Source organism: Trichomycterus rosablanca, chromosome 19, assembly GCF_030014385.1.
Source record: "Trichomycterus rosablanca isolate fTriRos1 chromosome 19, fTriRos1.hap1, whole genome shotgun sequence".
In the NCBI taxonomy this organism is placed as follows: Eukaryota; Metazoa; Chordata; class Actinopteri; order Siluriformes; family Trichomycteridae; genus Trichomycterus; species Trichomycterus rosablanca.
This window is the reverse complement of record NC_086006.1, coordinates 9,917,981-9,937,582: the sequence shown is the minus strand read 5'-3', so window position 1 is coordinate 9,937,582 and position 19,602 is coordinate 9,917,981.

Sequence of the window (19,602 nt, the reverse complement as noted above, 5' to 3'; positions counted from 1 at the left end):
GGATGTGACGCTGAGCACGTGCACTCAGCTTCTTTGGACGACCAACGCGAGGTCTGTTCTGAGTGGACCCTGCTCTTTTAAAACGCTGGATGATCTTGGCCACTGTGCTGCAGCTCAGTTTCAGGGTTTTGGCAATCTTCTTGTAGCCTTGGCCATCTTCATGTAGCGCAACAATTCGTCTTTTAAGATCCTCAGAGAGTTCTTTGCCATGAGGTGCCATGTTGGAAATTTCAGTGACCAGTATGAGAGAGTGTGAGAGCTGTACTACTAAATTGAACACACCTGCTCCCTATGCACACCTGAGACCTAGTAACACTAACAAATCACATGACATTTTGGAGGGAAAATGACAAGCAGTGCTCAATTTGGACATTTAGGGGTGTAGTCTCTTAGGGGTGTACTCACTTTTGTTGCCGGTGGTTTAGACATTAATGGCTGTATATTGAGTTATTTTGAGGGAAGAATAAATTTACACTGTTATATAAGCTGCACACAGACTACTTTTCATTGTGTCAAAGTGTCATTTTGTCAGTGTTGTACCATGAAAAGATATACTTAAATATCTGCAGAAATGTGAGGGGTGTACTCACTTTTGTGATACACTGTATGTTATTCATATATATATATACTGTATATATTTATATATAATGTACATTATTTATAATATATTATGTATATTATTCATAGTATATTATGTATATTATGTTTATTATTTATAGTATATTATGTATATTATTCATAGTATATTATGTTTATTATTTATAGTATATTATGTATATTATTCATAGTATATTATGGTTATTATTTATAGTATATTATGTATATTATTTATAGTATATTATGTATGTTATTTATAGTATATTATGTATATTATTCATAGTATATTATGTCTATTATTTATAGTATATTATGTATATTATTCATAGTATATTATGTTTATTATTTATAGTATATTATTCATAGTATATTATGGTTATTATTTATAGTATATTATGTATATTGTTCATATTATATTATGTATATTATTCATAGTATATTATGTATATTATTTATAGTATATTATTCATAGTATATTATGGTTATTATTTATAGTATATTATTCATAGTATATTAAGGGTATTATTTATAGTATATTATGTATATTGTTCATAGTATATTATGTACATTATTCATAGTATATTATGTATATTATTTATAGTATATTATGTATATTATTTATAGTACAGTATATTATGTATATTATTTATAGTATATTATGTATATTATTCATAGTATATTATGTATATTATTTATAGTATATTATGTATATTATTTATAGTATATTATGTATATTATTCATAGTATATTATGTATATTATTTATAGTATATTATGTATATTATTCATAGTATATTATGTATGTTATTTATAGTATATTATGTATATTATTCATAGTATATTATGTATGTTATTTATAGTATATTATGTATGTTATTTATAGTATATTATGTATATTATTCATTGAATTATTTTCTTTAATTGTAGGCTTTTAGTCACTTACACAAGTAGAATTATCTTATAAATAATAACATTTTCAGAAACGTATCTGCTGCAGGCACTGCCAATTATGCTTGCTAGATGGCACCCAGCCAACCGGTGGCAACACCGAGTTTAGAACCGAGGAGTTTAGAATCTTGGTGCTGGTGTGCTAGAGGAATATCCCGCTGCGCCACCTGGGCACTAGCGATGTCACACCACATGACATGATGTCACACCACAGGACAACATTTTTGTTAGAACAATTAATTTACTGTGGTTATTATTGTAGTAGTCTTGTGCATTTTAAAACTTTATAGTGGTAAATATGTATATAATAACGCCTATATAATAATACATCTTTATATTTGGGTAGGGGGGCATTTTGAGCATATCTGAATATTGGGGGGAGGGGGTATTGTGATTACGGCCTTGTTATGGTAGGTTAGCTGATAAAATGATCAATGAGTCTTCTCACGGACAGTAATCAGAAGAAATTCAAACCCGTCTCTACAGGTCCCTGGTGCCAGCTGTGCCATCGCGCAGCCACAAGAATATAAACAACCGGGATTTCATTAATCCACAACGGAGTACAGAGGTGGGACTAAGTACACACAGGTGACAGTAAGGACTACATGGTACGGCTGGCATGGAGCAGGAAGAGGAGTTCAGAAAAACAAGAGGTAAACAAGCGTGTGCAGTGACAAGTCCTACTTTGCTCTCGTTTCCAACTTTAGAATTGAATCTACAACCCAACGTATCATAAATCATGTAATACTGTAGTGAAAGTGTGATGGAACAATAACGTCACAGTCTCGTAGGGCTGATAGACTTTGACAGAAAGATTATTCAGATTTGGTTAAGATAAAATGAAGGTGGTTTATTTACACAGCCAGCGCGTGTTGGAATATTACTATTTTCCATTTACGCTCGCACCACTATTCTTTTTTCCCTCCTTTCTTTCTTATTCGCACGTTTACCCGCAGGGCTTGAGATTAACTTTGTAGCATAGCAGAGAATGTTGTTGTCCAAGTTTGGCACCCAGTAAGCATTTTCAGCTATATACTACATCAGGGTTTTTCAAACTTGTTTTTTAAGTGACACACATGTTCTCCTTGAATTTTACCGCGACCCAGGCAACACAAAACAAAATATACTTAATTAATGAAATTGGTGGCAATCTGGACCCACTGTGGATTACAAGATTTAAAGTAAAGCCTCCACAAGGGGGTGTTCGTGTAGAAGTTAATTATGTGTGTATATGCTTGTTTATTTATTTATACATTTGTTTATTTATTTATTAATTTTTCTGCGACCCAATCTTTAGCTGGGTCGCGACCAAGGGTTTGAAAAAACCCTGTAATACATCATATGATATAGTTGTTCTAGAGGGCCTCTGTGAGCCTAGAGGGGGGTCAACATTGCATTTTATTGCATGTCCCATTTATGTTTTCCTTCTGGAAAATGAAGTTCAATTAAGTTGTTGGGGTTAGGGTTTAGGATTTGGTTTAGGGTTGGAGTTAGGGTTAGGTTTAGGGTTAGGGCTAGGGTTGGGCTTAGGGCTGGGGCTAGGGTTGGGTCAGGTTTAGGGTTAAGACTGGGTGTGGGTTAGAGTTGGGGCTAGGGTTGGGTTTAGGGTTAGTGTCAGGTTTAGGGTTAGGGTTGTGTTTGTTAAAATTCTCTCTGATTTGCTGGATCGCAATCCAGGGTTTGAAAAACCCTGTACTACACTATATAATATACAGCAATGGTTCTCAACCAGGGGGCCTGAGGGCCTCAGTGAGCCTAAAGGGGGGTCTCATTGCATTTAGAGTAAAATAATAATAATAATTAGCATACTATTGGCATATGGGAGATTAAGGAACCACTGATATACACTATATATGTACAGTGTATCACAAAAGTGAGTACACCCCTCACATTTCTGCAGATATTTAAGTATATCTTTTCATGGGACAACACTGACAAAATGACACTTTGACACAATGAAAAGTAGTCTGTGTGCAGCTTATATAACAGTGTAAATTTATTCTTCCCTCAAAATAACTCAATATACAGCCATTAATGTCTAAACCACCGGCAACAAAAGTGAGTACACCCCTAAGAGACTACACCCCTAAATGTCCAAATTGAGCACTGCTTGTCATTTTCCCTCCAAAATGTCATGTGATTTGTTAGTGTTACTAGGTCTCAGGTGTGCATAGGGAGCAGGTGTGTTCAATTTAGTAGTACAGCTCTCACACTCTCTCATACTGGTCACTGAAAGTTCCAACATGGCACTTCATGGCAAAGAACTCTCTGAGGATCTTAAAAGACGAATTGTTGCGCTACATGAAGATGGCCAAGGCTACAAGAAGATTGCCAACACCCTGAAACTGAGCTGCAGCACAGTGGCCAAGATCATCCAGCGTTTTAAAAGAGCAGGGTCCACTCAGAACAGACCTCGCGTTGGTCGTCCAAAGAAGCTGAGTGCACGTGCTCAGCATCACATCCAACTGCTGTCTTTGAAAGATAGGCGCAGGAGTGCTGTCAGCATTGCTGCAGAGATTGAAAAGGTGGGGGGTCAGCCTGTCAGTGCTCAGACCATACGCCGCACACTACATCAAATTGGTCTGCATGGCTGTCACCCCAGAAGGAAGCTTCTTCTGAAGTCTCTACACAAGAAAGCCCGCAAACAGTTTGCTGAAGACATGTCAACAAAGGACATGGATTACTGGAACCATGTCCTATGGTCTGATGAGACCAAGATTAATTTGTTTGGTTCAGATGGTCTCAAGCATGTGTGGCGGCAATCAGGTGAGGAGTACAAAGATAAGTGCGTCATGCCTACAGTCAAGCATGGTGGTGGGAATGCCATGGTCTGGGGCTGCATGAGTGCAGCAGGTGTTGGGGAGTTACATTTCATTGAGGGACACATGAACTCCAATATGTACTGTGAAATACTGAAGCAGAGCATGATCCCCTCCCTCCGGAAACTGGGTCGCAGGGCAGTGTTCCAGCATGATAATGACCCCAAACACACCTCTAAGACGACCACTGCTTTATTGAAGAGGCTGAGGGTAAAGGTGATGGACTGGCCAAGCATGTCTCCAGACCTAAACCCAATAGAACATCTTTGGGGCATCCTCAAGCGGAAGGTGGAGGAGTGCAAAGTCTCGAATATCCGCCAGCTCCGTGATGTCGTCATGGAGGAGTGGAAAAGCATTCCAGTGGCAACCTGTGAAGCTCTGGTAAACTCCATGCCCAGGAGAGTTAAGGCAGTTCTGGGAAATAATGGTGGCCACACAAAATATTGACACTTCAGAAACTTTCACTAAGGGGTGTACTCACTTTTGTTGCCGGTGGTTTAGACATTAATGGCTGTATATTGAGTTATTTTGAGGGAAGAATAAATTTACACTGTTATATAAGCTGCACACAGACTACTTTTCATTGTGTCAAAGTGTCATTTTGTCAGTGTTGTCCCATGAAAAGATATACTTAAATATCTGCAGAAATGTGAGGGGTGTACTCACTTTTGTGATACACTGTATATACCAAACATGTTATTCTGCTATGTATATTTGTTGCTTATTTTATATTTTTGTTCCAGAAAATTATGTTTAATGAAGTTGTAGGGGTTAGGCTTTAGGGTTTAGGGTTAGGTTAGGATTTAAAATGTTATTTGGTGTGGAACCAGTTATTTTAGGAAAACATTTCCTTTTTAGTGCACGGGCTCATCAGGTACAACTTATCACCTTTTTAAGTTGTTTGTTTGTTTGTTTGTTTGTTTATTTATTTATTTATTTATTTATTTATTTATTTATTTATTTATTTATTTATTTATTTATTTATTATTTTTTTTATCTCTTTATTCACAGGTATCGGATCAAGGCGGACCCCGGAGACTAGTGTGACAAGGTACGTATGTAAAATAGTTGAACTTTCTGAATTTTTCATGTTTTTTATTATTATTTTTTTAGGATATGGTGTACAAATGTGGTGTAAGGATTCGGACCAGGAAGAACTCAGAAGTCGAGAAGGTGAGTGTTTATGGTGTCAAGGTAAGTTGGTTCTTTTTTTATATTACTTATTATGTGAAGAATGTAAATATTATCCAGCATTATGGTGGAGGTTAAGGAATATGGTTAGGTTATATGAGTCTAGGTTAGGCCTGGAGTTTAAGATTGGATTGAGGTTAGTGGTTCAGGGATCAGTAAAAGGTTGGGGTTGGCTTGAGGATTAGGTGCAGGTTAAGGTTAGGGGTTAGATTAGGATGTAAGGTAAAGATTGAAGTTGGGGTTAGGTTGAGGTTGGGGTTAGGTTAGGATTTAGGGTAAAGGTTGAGGTTAGGGTTAGGTTGAGGTTGGGGTTAGGTTAGGATTTGGAGTAAAGATTAAGTTTAGGATTAGGTTAGGGTTGGGGTACGGTTGAGATTGGGGTTAGCTAAAAGTCAGGGGTGGGGGTTGGGGTAGGTGGAGGTTAGTTGTAGGAGTTGGGGCTGAATAGTTGGCAGGAACAATAAATGTCATTTTAAATTATGTTGAATATCACCCAATAACTTTTTCATTTTGACCAAAGAGACGGCCATCAAGACTGCACCAGTTTTGGGTTTAGGGCTACAGTTGGGGTTAGGGCTAGGCTTGGGCTTAGGGTTAGGGTTGGGCTTAGGGTTCGGGCTGGGGCTAGAGTTGGATTTAGGGCTGGGTCTAGGGTTGGGCTTAGGGTTAGTGTTGGATTAGGGTTGGGTTTTGTGTTAGGGGAAAAATGTCTTATTTATCTTGACAAAGGAAATGTATTTCCCTTTTGTGCACTGGCACACTGGTGGGATTAACCTAAAACACTAGTGTTAACAACAGGATTTGTAAATAAAAGATAAATTAAGTGGTCTATAAGAAATAAAATTCATTTCCTTGACCTCAGATGTGTCAATGAGCCTTCGATTTTCAGGGTGATGGCACTCTCAGTAGTCCATCTTGTCTCACTGTGTTACTTATGTTCTTGTTTACTGGGGTTGTGTTCAGGGTTATTGTTGTGTGTTGAGGTTATTTATGTTGAGGTTGTATTTACATTTGTCCTAATTCTTTTTTTTGATTCTTTATTTACCTCATTGTAATGTCATTGTGTGATGTTCTTTGTCATAATTGTTATTGCTGCTGCGACACCACAATTTCCCTTCGGGGATTAATAAAGTACTCAATCAATCAATCAATCAAAAATCAATGTTGAGGGTTATTGTTTATTTGGTTATTTAGGTTATGTTTAGGGATATAATTAGGATTATGTTTATTGAGGTTATGTTTAGAGTTATTATGGGTGAGGTCCTGAATTAAACCCAATCAAGATGTTGTGTTGTCAAAGTGTTGAGCTGCAGTCATTGCAGTGACGTTATGTACATCATAGAGCAATCAATTAGGTACAGCTTTCTGGTTTGTACCAGGATTACCTCTAGCTCTTTTTTTGGCTTGGTGTGCAGGGGCCTGTGTGAGGAGCTGGAGGAAACACTGAAGGCTGAAAAGCTGACAAAGCAGATTTCACTAGGACTGAAAAATAGTGAGTTTTTTACTTTATTAAAAAAGTTTTCAGGTGGCACAGCGGTACAACATGATGGAACAACCAGAGCTGACGTCTGGAACTTGCAAGTTCGAATCTCCTGCTTTACTATACGGGCTGTGATTGGCTTGTCCACATAGTGGAAATGGTGGAGGGGTTTTCTCATAACTGCTGCACTTGAGACCTAGATTTAGGGTTGGGTTTTGGGGTTAGGTGCCAGATGTGTGCCAGGTGGATGGGGATAGGGTTAGAGTTGGGGTTGGATTAGGGCTGGGTTTTGGGTTAGGGTTGGGGCAAGGGTTGGGTTTAGGGTTAGGGTTGGGTCAGGTTTAGGGTTAGGGCTGGGTGTGAGTTGGAGTTAGGGTTGGGTTTACGGTTCATAACCAGTGTCATTGCACAGTGTTTGAAGACCCCACTAACTTAGTCCAGCTATTTGTGTCTTCTGCAGGCACTGCCAATTGTGCCCTCTAGATGGCGCCCAGCTGACCTGTAGCAGAGCCGAGATTCGAACCTAGTGTGCTATAGTGTAATATCCCGCTGCGCCACCTGGGCACCGGGTGTGGGTTGGGGCTAGGGTTGGGTTTAGTTTCAGGGTTAGGGTTGGGGCTAAGGTTGGTTTAGGGTAGGCCGCTCAGGTGGTGCAGCGGTAAAAACACACGCTGGAACCAGAGCTGGGATCTCGAATACATCGTATCGAATCTCAGCTCTGCCTACCGGCTAAGGCTGAGCGGCCACATGAACAACGATTGGCCTGTTGTTCAGATTTGGGTGGGACTAAGTCGGATGGGGTCTCTCTCCCATGACTGGTGCAATTACGACCTCTGCTGGCTGATTGATGGCGCCTACACAGAGATGAGAAAAGGGTGCTGTCAGGGTGTGTCCTCTCCGTACACAACGCTGAGCTGCACTGCACTCGTCAAAGTGCAGGTGATAAAATGCATACGGTATGCTGCCCACGTGTCGGAGGGGGCGTGGGTTAGCTTCCTTCTCCTCAATCAGAGCAGGGATCGGCATTGGTGGAGAGGAAGCATGATGCAATCGGGAGAAAAAAGGGGAGAAAATGCATAAACAAAAAAAAAGGTTCGGTTTAGGGTTGGGGTTATGGTCAGGGTTAAGGTTGGGTTTAGGGTTAGTGTTAGGGTTGGGGTTAGGGTTGGGTTTTGGCATTAGATTTAGGGTTAGGTGCCAGATGTGTGCGATACAGGTCTTCATATGAACTCGCCTCAGGCAGGTGAAAATGTAGTCAGGTATTGCAATCATTAGTCAAGGAAGGTCAGCAGTAAGCAAAATGTGACTGGGTACTTGGATAAAGTTTAGGGTTAGGTGCCAGATGTGTGCCTGGTGGCTGGGGATAGGGTTGGGTTTAGGGTAAGAGTTGGGGTTGAATTAGGGCTGGGTTTAGGGTTAGGGTTGGGGCTAGGGTTGGGTTTGGGGTTAGGGTTGGGTCAGGTTTAGGGTAGGGCTGGGAGTGGGTTGGGGTTAGGGTTGGGTTTAGGGTTAGTGTCAGGGTTAGGGTTGGGCCTAGGGTTGGGTTTTGGGGTTAAGTTTAGGGTTAGGTGCCAGATGTGTGTCAGGTGGCTGGGGAGAGGGTTGGGTTTAAGCTTAGAGTTGGGGTTGGATTAGGGCTGGGTTTTGGGTTAGGGTTGGGTCAGGTTTAGGGTTGGGGCTAGGGTTGTGTTTGGGGTTAGTGTTAGGGTTAGGGTTGGGGCTAGGGTTGGGTTTATGGTTAGTGTTAGGGCTGGGTTTTGGGGTTAAATTTAGGGTTAGGTGCCAGATGTGTGCCCGGTGGCTGGGGAAAGGGTTGGGTTTAGGGTAAGAGTTGGGGTTGGATTAGGGCTGGGTTTTGGGTTAGGGTTGGGTGTGGGTTGGGTCAGGTTTAGGGTTAGGGCTGGGTGTGGGTTGGGGCTAGGGTTGGGTTTAGGGTTAGAGTTTAGAGTTAGTGTTAGGGTTGGGTTTAGGGTTAGAGTTTAGAGTTAGTGTTAGGGTTGGGTTTAGGGTTAGAGTTTAGAGTTAGTGTTAGGGTTGGGTTTAGGGTTAACCCTAACCCTACGGGTCTCCATATGAACTCGCATCAGGCAGGTAAAAATGTAGTCAGTTATTGCAATCGTTAGTCAAGGAAGGTCAGCAGTAAGAAAAATGTGACTGGGTACTTGGATATGACTAAATTGGGAGGAAAATTGGGAACATTTATTAAAAAAAGAAAAAATTACTAATGCTTGTAAATAAACAGTCATATGGAGGGCCAAAAGTGTCATGAGTTTCCCAAGTTCCCAAGCAGTGCTGTTATACTTAAATTCTTTTTAAGTAATGTCACGTGTTTTTAAATGATCTGAAATCATTCAATGTGATTAAGTTATGCAAGTTGTGCAATAACAAAGGTCATAAGAAAGGGAACAATTGCTTTTCCACACGAGACGTGATTAAAATATATTCTGTGAAGCAAAAAACTTTAAAAGGAAATAACAAGTGATTCGCAAACCCAGAGGAATAAGCGCAACACACACCAACACACCCGGCTTGTCGACGCTGAAGCGCCGCTTCTAATTGGACGAAGGTGTTAGGAGATAATGAAGGCCGATTCCACACCTGCCACACCGCCGGGACTTCTGTTCTGTTCACCATCCATGAACGTTATGTCTTCTGCAGTCTCGTAGTCGTAAGGGCAAGGGTGCGAGAACCAAACTAATAAGGAGAGAACAGAAAGTGCTGCCGGGAAGTTCCCTTTCAAGACAACCCTCCACCCCTGCTCGAAGCTACGGGAGTCCCGTGATACCGAGCGGTGTCAAATATTTCCGACGAACAAATGTAAAAGTGCTGCGGCGGCAAATTTAGTTGAAGATTTGTTCGCGATGCACACTCTGAAACTGGGTTGTCTTCGGTGACAGCGGCATGTGCAGGATGATTTAGATGACTACCTGGAACTGGTTACGCATCTGAGAGACCAGGGATTTGGAGTGGCCTAGCTTTCTGCAGCAGCTGCAGTACACAGTCTATCCTTGCTCCAACGCTCTTCACCACAAAGTAGAGGGAAAACGGGGGATGGGATTATCAAACTGTCAGTTGACTTACTGATTCTTTACATTTTTTGGCACTTGGTTTATTTATACAGTGCAAAAATATTTGCTCCTCCTGTGGATCTGCTGTATTTTGCCAAATTTTTAATGCCATCAGCAAAAATGCTGCTTTCACATCATCATCACATGAAAATCTTCTTCCCCTTAAAGCTTCTTTGCGCGTCCAAAAAGATGCAAATCAGATGGCACTAAATTCGGACTGTAAGGTCACTCTCAGTCTCTCAGACATGACCAATTACTACTCCTCCCACGCTCACTTGAAGATCCCTTGTATTACATAACACTAAATCCACAGCCATGAACTAAACATCATAGGGGTGGTGGTGGTGGTGGTAGGGGTGGTGGTGGGGGTGGTGGTGGGTTGTGGTGGAGGGGGGGGTTTGTTTGACCAAAACTACCTGGATGTGGGGGAATTGAGGTTTCTTGCCATTCTAAAACATTCCTGCCATCAATAATCATAGGAACCAGTGGCGGCTCCTGCCAAATCTCTCAGGTGGGGCAATTGTCCATGTCAAATCCCAGGATTGCTACTAGAGTCCTCACTTCATCTTTGCCTCGCAATGCTAACTCGAAAACTATAGTCGATAAGGCGGGCTAGACCGTGGCGGTTCTTGCTCACCTCATCGTTGTGACAATGAACAGCTATCCTGTAACTCTGGTCCAACTGTGTGGCAATGTCCATATGCAGCTTCGAAGTTTCATGCTTTTTCACCTTCTCCGAAAGATGATGCATGTCGGTGACAACTGTAGTTGTCCATGCGGTATCTGTGCCACCATCAGGATCAAACAAAATGCAGGGATAGCAGAACAAAGCGTTAGAAAACCCCCGGTTATATGATCCCCCCCCCCCCCCCCCTTTGTAGATACTAGCTCGATGTTTACATGTGGTCTGGGTGGCCCTAATTCTTTAGTTGCTAATTGATCCTGATTACTACAATGACTGAATAGCATTTTCCTTAATGACACAATGGAGTTGCTCGGAACTGAGGTAATGGTTGTCATGTTGATGAGCTTGCTAGCTGCTCCAATTATCGCTACACCAGGTTACGTGTGACGCAAGCACGTAAGTGCTAACCCTCCCGGAACCCATACAGATTGTATTGCAGTGCCTACAGTTCGAAAAAAAAGTGCCTTAATATGAGAGTCTATCAGAGCAATCCGGGCGATTTTCAATCAGACTGAAATTGCCCAAAAGGGGCGGAACTGTATTTTTACTATTTATATTACTGTGTATGGAACACAACTCAATGCTGATATGGACTACGATATTCAGAGGCAAGACAGACTGTCCAGAACAGTCACAGCTAGTTTAACACTGGTTAAATGTGATAGAAATTTTTCTTCCCTTTCGCCCTTTGGTGGTGCGTCACCCGATCGCCCTAAGGAACCGCCCATGATAGGAACACTGACAGAATCCCAATATATATTGGGTGTGTTCGAAAAGCTAGGGAGCTCTCTACATAGGCAGCATTTTACGTCATCCTGTGCGCGCTCCCGCGAAGGAGGCTGTTCGAAATTCTAGATGCCTTAATATCCTCACTACTGAGGCATCTTAATATTTCAATGTTATTTTGGCTCAAGAACGAGTGAGCATCCGATGCTGCCTTAGTGATCCCAGAATTCATTGCGGGTCGGGTGCTCTTCTCTCACAGAAAAATAAACATGGCTGACGGGGCGGAGAAACGAATGGAATTATTTTCAAACGTAAATAAAATATTACTGATTTTTTACTTGTATAAACTTGTACCGAGTGTTTTTATTTGCAGGTTCGAGCTTGTCAGGAAATGTAACCGTTGGGAGGTGTTATATTGACGTTAGCGTGCTGTGCTACCTCAGTTCATTGGTTTTAAGGGCAAGATGCTAAATGCTAAAAGCGAAACCCGATGGAAGCACTATCTAAGTAGCGCGTTCGAATAACCTGACTTATACGTCATTGACTTATTAGAATCCTCTCTACTGAGGTAGCTGCCTATGTAGACAGTAAGACAGCAAGGCAGCTCCCTAGGTTTTCGAACACACCCATTGTGATTATGCCCTTGCACAGAATGGTTTCAAATCTTCATAGAAAACAGTGTACAAATACGAGGATAACATGAATCACAAAACTGTGTTTTTAAATGGTCATGTCACTTTTTGAAGGAACAAGATTATCCAACACCTACAGGTAGGTAGGTAGGTAGGTAGGTAGGTAGGTAGGTAGGTATAGGTAGGTAGGTAGGTAGGTAGGTTATTAAAAAGGGGTCTTGATAAATACCTTGAGAAAGGGTCTGTCTGAAAACCTAGGTGTGCAAGTGTCATTTATTTGCAAATTCAGGCTTGTCAGTGACAATTTAACCGTTTTCAGTACACGGAGGGAGATGTTAGCTGGCATGCTAGCGGGTTGTGCCGCCCTCGCCTGTTGGTTTGAATTACCTAAAGCTAAGTGTTAGCTTAGTAGGCAAAAACTGCAGTGATGTAATCGCTGTCTAAGTAGTGCCTCTAAATAATCTGCCTTATAAGTTTGATGTCTTATTATAATCCTTAATTAAAAGCCTTGGTAGGAAGCAGGCAGCAAGGCAGCTCACTAGATTTTCAGACAGACCCAAAGTAATTTATAATAAATGGTTGTGCCACTATTAGCAACAATTGCAATCAAGAGCTTTAGATAACTGTAGACTAGTTCACTGCTCTACACTTTTTCATAGAGTGCTGTAATTTAATTGTTTTGGGGCTTGACCAGTTTGCCTCGCCGGTTTTATGGGGTTCAATGTGTATGTGCCACATGTCCATCCCAGGGAGCACACGGTTTGAGTGGTTTTGTTTGGGTTTTCAAGTCGATGCCTCTTCATGTTGATTGGACAGTTTGGCTAATGATCCACAGCTAAACCTCATGGAAAGAGGATTGCTCAGTGTATATAAAGACTGTGCTGTGTATCGTTTAGAGCTAATTTGTTGGTGATTTTTGGTTCTTTTTTAAGCTATTTGTTGGACACCTTGGAGGTGACTTCGGATTTTAGGTGGTATGTTCATTTGACATGCTTGTTTTGTTAGGTATTCTCATATATATAATAAATAAATAGAAAATATAATGATGTGAAGGCACTTGCTTAGCACAGTGGTAGATTGTGATAACCCACTGCTTCTGTTTGGATCCAGGGTTTGAATCCTCAGCTGGTTGGCCACCTACATAAAGACATGATTTGCTGTTGGGAAAGAGGGGAAATTTGATAAAAGATTGGCATCCTCTTCGAAGAGAGTGTTGCTACATTGTGCCCAGTGATCCCAGTGAAACCAGACCCAACACGACCCAGACCAGGATTGGGGAAACATGCAGTGGGAAAACATGAAAATGAAATGAATCAAATAATAATGATATGAATCAAGACTACAGGATTTGACACATGATTCAAATCATGTCTTATCTGGTGAACAGAATATTATAGATTTGCCACATGGCCTGTTGTTAGAGATGGCAGAGGGACATGGTGGCAATATGTCTGATACACTATATTGCCAAAAGTATTCGCTTGTCTGCCTTCACACGCATATGAACTTGAGTGACGTCCCATTCTTAATCCATAGGGTTTGATATGATGTCGGCACACCCTTTGCAGCTATAACAGCTTCAACTCTTCTGGGAAGGCTTTCCACAAGGTTTAGGAGTGTGTTTATGGGAATTTTTGACCATTCTTCCAGAAGCACATTTGTGAGGTCAGATACAGATGTTGGACGAGAAGGCCTGGCTCGCAGTCTCCACTCTAATTCATCCCAAAGGTGTTCTATCGGGTTGAGGTCAGGACATCCATGTCTTTATGGACCTTGCTTTGTGCACTGGTGCACAGTCATGTTGGAACAGGAAGGTGCCATCACCAAACTGTTCCCACAAAGTTGGGAGCATGAAGTTGTCCAAAATCTCTTGTTATGCTGAAGCATTAAGAGTTCCTTTCACTGGAACTAAGGGGCCGAGCCCAGCTCCTGAAAAACAACCCCACACCATAATCCCCCCTCCACCAAACTTTACACTTGGCACAATGCAGTCAGACAAGTACCGTTCTCCTGGCAACCGCCAAACTCAGACTCATCCATCGGATTGCCAGACGGAGAAGCGTGATATGTCACTCCAGAGAACCTCTGCACACTATGCGCCTCAGCATCCGCTGACCCCGCTCTGTCATTTTACGTGGCCCACCATTTCGTGGCTGAGTTGCTGTCGTTCACTTTGTTATAATACCACTGACAGTTGACTGTGGAATATTTAGTAGCGAGGAAATTTCACGACTGGACTTGTTGCACAGGTGTAGAAGCAGTCTGCATGCCTAGGTGCTTGGTTTTATACACTTGTGGCCATGGAAGTGATTGGAACACCTGAATTCAATGATTTGGATGGGTGAGTGAATACTTTTGGGAATATAGTGTATTTGGAATGAGGGTAAAGATTTTGAGATGGTGTTTTTAAATTTTTTACATATATGTATGACATTAAGACTAAAGACTTTCTGCCAGTTCCTCTTAAATTCTGCAAATCCTCTTGAATGAATTATAATACAAAACTAGCCAGTCTAGTCCCTTTGTCTTAATACGTGCTATGGGTCTGCCATAGAGGCCTAAACTGCATTTTGAATTCTTACTTAGTCTGCCACATATTTTCACTCCGTGTGCCAGCTTTATCATGTACCTCTCAAACCAATCAAAAGAGGACACTGTACTGGAAAAGTGCGGCTCATTTTGCACGCTTGACTGGATTTGCTCTCAGAAAAAAAGTGAGTAAAAGTACAGAGGCCTGTATTAAGCGCGACGCATTCGGTAACCATAAATCCTCCCTCGTGCTGTCCCCTCCGGTAATACGTCTCTCTTTCCGTTTGCTTCCATTTGCTAATGCAGATCTGATTTCTTATAATCTCACTGATAGCAGCGCTGCAGCGCATCTGAAAATAACCGACACCCGAAAACAGGGGCCTTATCCGGATGAATCTGCATGCTATTACAACCTGGAGTTATCCATCACCATCCATCACAGATCTAGCTGCTAGAAAGCGATTACACACTCCCGGACCTTTATGGAGATATTATATTGCTTTCATCTGCATTTTTTATAGGCTTCTGATTTGAATCTCATTGTGTACATGCGCGGATCGCCTGCGTCTTCGGAACTCGCTTTTTAAACGCTCTCGCGCTCGCGTTAAATCGTCGGCGTGTGGAAGATCACATTTCCTTTTCGAGAAAGGAAGGAAACCGAGGCTGTTCTTTTAATACAATTTGCTCTTGGCCCGCGGAGCAAAAAGGGGCTGTCAATCGCAGCCGCCGTTGCTAATGAGTCGGCTGGTAAAATCGAGAGTGGTGGGCCCAGCTGTCATCCGCTAGGTGATGGTTTTAAGACCAGGCACTGATACTTCATTAATTAACCTTCACATTCTATGTAGATCCGCTCATCAAGATGCAGTTAATTAAAGAAAGGTCATTCCAAGGGCTGCTACCAGGCAGCGTCATTACAATAGAGAGACGGCTCGGCTCACAGAAAAGAAAGAAAGACTGACTTAGAGACGAGGAGAGAAAAGAAAGGTTACAAGATGGTGACCAAAGTGCCAATGAAATGCTCTTTACTCTTACCATAATGCCAAACTCATGCTTTCTCTTTGCAAACACCTTCGTTTTTTATGTATATATATATTCTGCCTATTTTCTGCTTTTTTCACTTTCTCTTGCAAAAAGCCTTAATGGATAGAGCAAGTGTAAAATATTCATTAGTGTCGATCGACAGCATCTATCTTTCATCATTCTCTTTTTTTAAGCTGTGCTATCTTGCTTGATTGTCGAGAGTGACTCCTGCTGACTTTGCAATGCATCAACAGAAATGCTATCTAAAGTAAATAAAAGCCTAGAATATCAAAGTTATGTTTTATAACTGGGGAAGATTTTCTTTGAGGTACTGACTTATTTATCCTTAGATCTATCTCGACCCCTTTTACTGTGTGTCCGTAGTGAAAATGGAATGTAGTTTTGTCTTTTTTATATTTTTATTTCAACCCTCAACCTGTTCAACCTGACAGAAGTTCACAGAAAATCATGATTAGTTTGATTTTGCCCCAATTTCATGCATTAATTGGAATACTAATTAACATATGATTTGTGGACTTTTGAGCTAGCAGCTTTTAGCCCAATGTCAATTGTTATTGGATGAAGCTGAATGTATGAGTTGTAGAGGTTCCCTATCTTTTAAAGAATAAACACTGATTCTGAATTGATTGGATTTGATTCAGTCTGAATTGTCCTACTGTATTGTTCCTTCCATTATAAGAAAATAACTGATTATAATTATTATAACGTGAGGAATTGCAGGTTCTATTTATTATTAGAAATAAATAGAAAATATAATGATGTGAAGGCACTTGGGTAGCGCAGCATTAAAATATGATAACCCACTGCTGCTGCTGGGACCCAGGGTTCGAATCCTTAGCTGGTTGGCCACCTACGGTACATAAAGACATGATTTGATAAAGGATTGGCATCCTCATTGGAGAGTGTTGCTGCATTATGCCCAGTGATCCCGGTGAAACCCGACCCAACACGACCCAGACCAGGATTAAGCAGTGGGAAAACATGAAAATGCTTTGCTCCCTTTGATGCGTGTGCACTCCAATGACCCCCTCTTATTCGCCCGCACTTTGGTCAATTTGTGCATGAGGCCAGTCTCGTGCATGGAGAGTAACACTGATCTCCACGTTATTCCACTTCTGAATAGACGCCTCTGGCTACTAACCAGGGTCCTTACACAGCGTCGAAGACTCCATACCCTATTTAGTTAGCTCTTTTTCCAACTCACTTGGTGGCCAATTTTGTCTGTTGCAAGTACTGCCCAGAGCTGAGATTCGACCAGTAGCCAACCGGTGGCAAAGATGAAATTCAATCAGTAGCAGACCGGTAGCAGAGCTAAGATTCGACCAGTAGCCGACCGGTAGCAGAGCTGAGATTCGACCAGTAGCTGACTGTTAGCAGAGCTGAGATTCAACTAGTAGCTGACTGTTAGCAGAGCTGAGATTCAACCAGTAGCTGACCGGTAGCAGAGCTGAGATTCAACCAGTAGCCTACCAGTAGCAGGGCTGAGATTCGACCAGTAGCCGACCGATAACAGAGCTGAGATTCGACCAGTAGCTGACTGTTAGCAGAGCTGAGATTCAACCAGTAGCCTACCAGTAGCAGGGCTGAGATTCGACCAGTAGCCGACCGATAACAGAGCTGAGATTTGACCAGTAGCCGACCGGTAGCAGAGCTGAGATTCGACCAGTAGCTGACTGTTAGCAGAGCTGAGATTCGACCAGTAGCCGACCGTTAGCAGAGATGAGATTCGACCAGTAGCCGACGGGTAGCAGAGCTGAGATTCGTTCAGTAGCCAACCGGTAGCAGTGCTGAGATTCGACCAGTAGCCGACCGATAACAGAGCTGATATTCGACCAGTAGCCGACCAGTAGCAGTGCTGAGATTTGAGCGGTACCAGAGCTGAGATTGGACTGGTAGCCGACTGGTAGCAGGGCTGAGATTCGACCCGTACCTGGGTTCGAATCCCAGGTGGATTGTTTTGGGTCCTTTGTGTGGAGTTTGCATGTTCTTCCTGTGTCTGTGTGTGGGTTTCCTCCCACAGTCCAAAGACATGCAGTCAGGTTAATTGGAGATACAAAATTGCACTAGGTGTGAATGTGTGTGTGAGGTAGTTTGCCCTGTGATGGACTGGTGACCTGTCCATGGCATTTCCTACCTTTTTGGACATTGTATTTGACCCATTGTGACCTTGGCCAGGTAAAGCGGTGGTAAAACAGACACTGAATGATTAAATGAATAAATGAATGGATGAATGAAGGCCTTACCAGGAAAAATGCCAATGTAGAATTTGAATTGAATTGTACCTACAACTACTACAACAACACAATGGTTTTGAACTGGTCTAATCAGAGCCCATACCTTAATCCAATTACAATGCCAGTATTAATATTAATTCATTCAAAAATATTTTTTATGCAGCTGTACTTACATGTAGGTACAAACATGTGCCGCCTGCTATTTTTGGCAATGCAGCGTTTAACCAAACGCTAAAAGACTCTCTGGAATCTCATGGGTGAATGCTTTGATTGGCACTTGGAGGAAAAACTATCACCGAGTCTGGCAATTATGACTTTGCCGTGTAAGCAAGCCAACAAACTGCTGAAATGGGCCAAAAAGAGATTAGAGAATTAATTTTGCCTTTAAGGCCTGGGCCGTTGCTTTTATATCGTTTGACAGAAACACTCTCAAAACGTGCGCTTAGAGAACATCCCCTTAAAACATAAAACATTAGATGGTATTAAGTGGCATCTTAATCTGCCAAAATAGGCACTGTCAAAGAAGACATTACTTATTCAGTGTGCCGTGCCATCTGATAATGATAATTAAGTTTTTATTTATTCATAATTTTGACATTAGGGTCCTATGGGTAGTTAAAATAAATGGCTTAGGTTACTTTTTTAAACTACATGCAGCAAAAATATTAAAAAATATAAGAAAATTGATTAAACATATTGGATAACAATATCCATATTTATTTGATTTATCTTATAAAGAGTCGAGCCATTTAAAAGCTCTAAAACAGATTAAATGTTTTGGTGTGTTCTTGAAATGTTAAAGCATTCGTCAAGAATAAAGTCTTTCAGTTGTAGGGGAATTGGTCACAGTCACTAATGCTACAGTTATGTAAGGAGCATTGATTGCTCCTCACACGGGGCACCATCTATGTTTTTTTTTCATTATATTTATTATGCATTTCCTTTTTCTTCTAATCTTGCTATATCCAATTACCCAACTGTATCTTTCCTAGTCTACTGCAGACCCCAACGCTGACCATAGTACACGCCTCCTCTAACATGTGTGCAATTGCCAACCGCTTCTTTTCACCTACCAGAGGTTCACACAGAGCTCCTCACACGGGGCACCATCCATGTAAGATACATTTTTTTATTATATTTAATTTATGCATTTCCCTTTTCTTCTAATCTTGCTATATCCAATTACCCAACTGTATCTTTCCTAGTCTACTGCGGACCCCAACGCTGACCATAATACACGCCTCCTCTAACACGTGTGCAATTGCCAACCGCTTCTTTTCACCTACCAGAGGTTCACACAGAGAGCAGTATCACATACAGAGAGTCACACACTGCTCTCCGTTGTTTATAGCCAACTCAGGCTGTCTGTCACTTCAGAAAGTCTACCTCTCACAATGAGGTTTACTAGTTTTAACCTTGATCATTATGTGTGGAATTTTAAAACGCCTAGCTGTAAAACTTCCTTAATTATACTCTTGAATAAATGATTCATCTGCTTGCAAATATGCTTTTAAGAAAAATGTGGAATGTAAATAATTATAGGAATATACAGTATTTGCGTCACTTAAGATTGATGATGCAAATACTCAAGGATTCTGGTCAATGTTCTGTTGCACTCATTACAAATGAAGCCACAATATCTTGAAAACACAA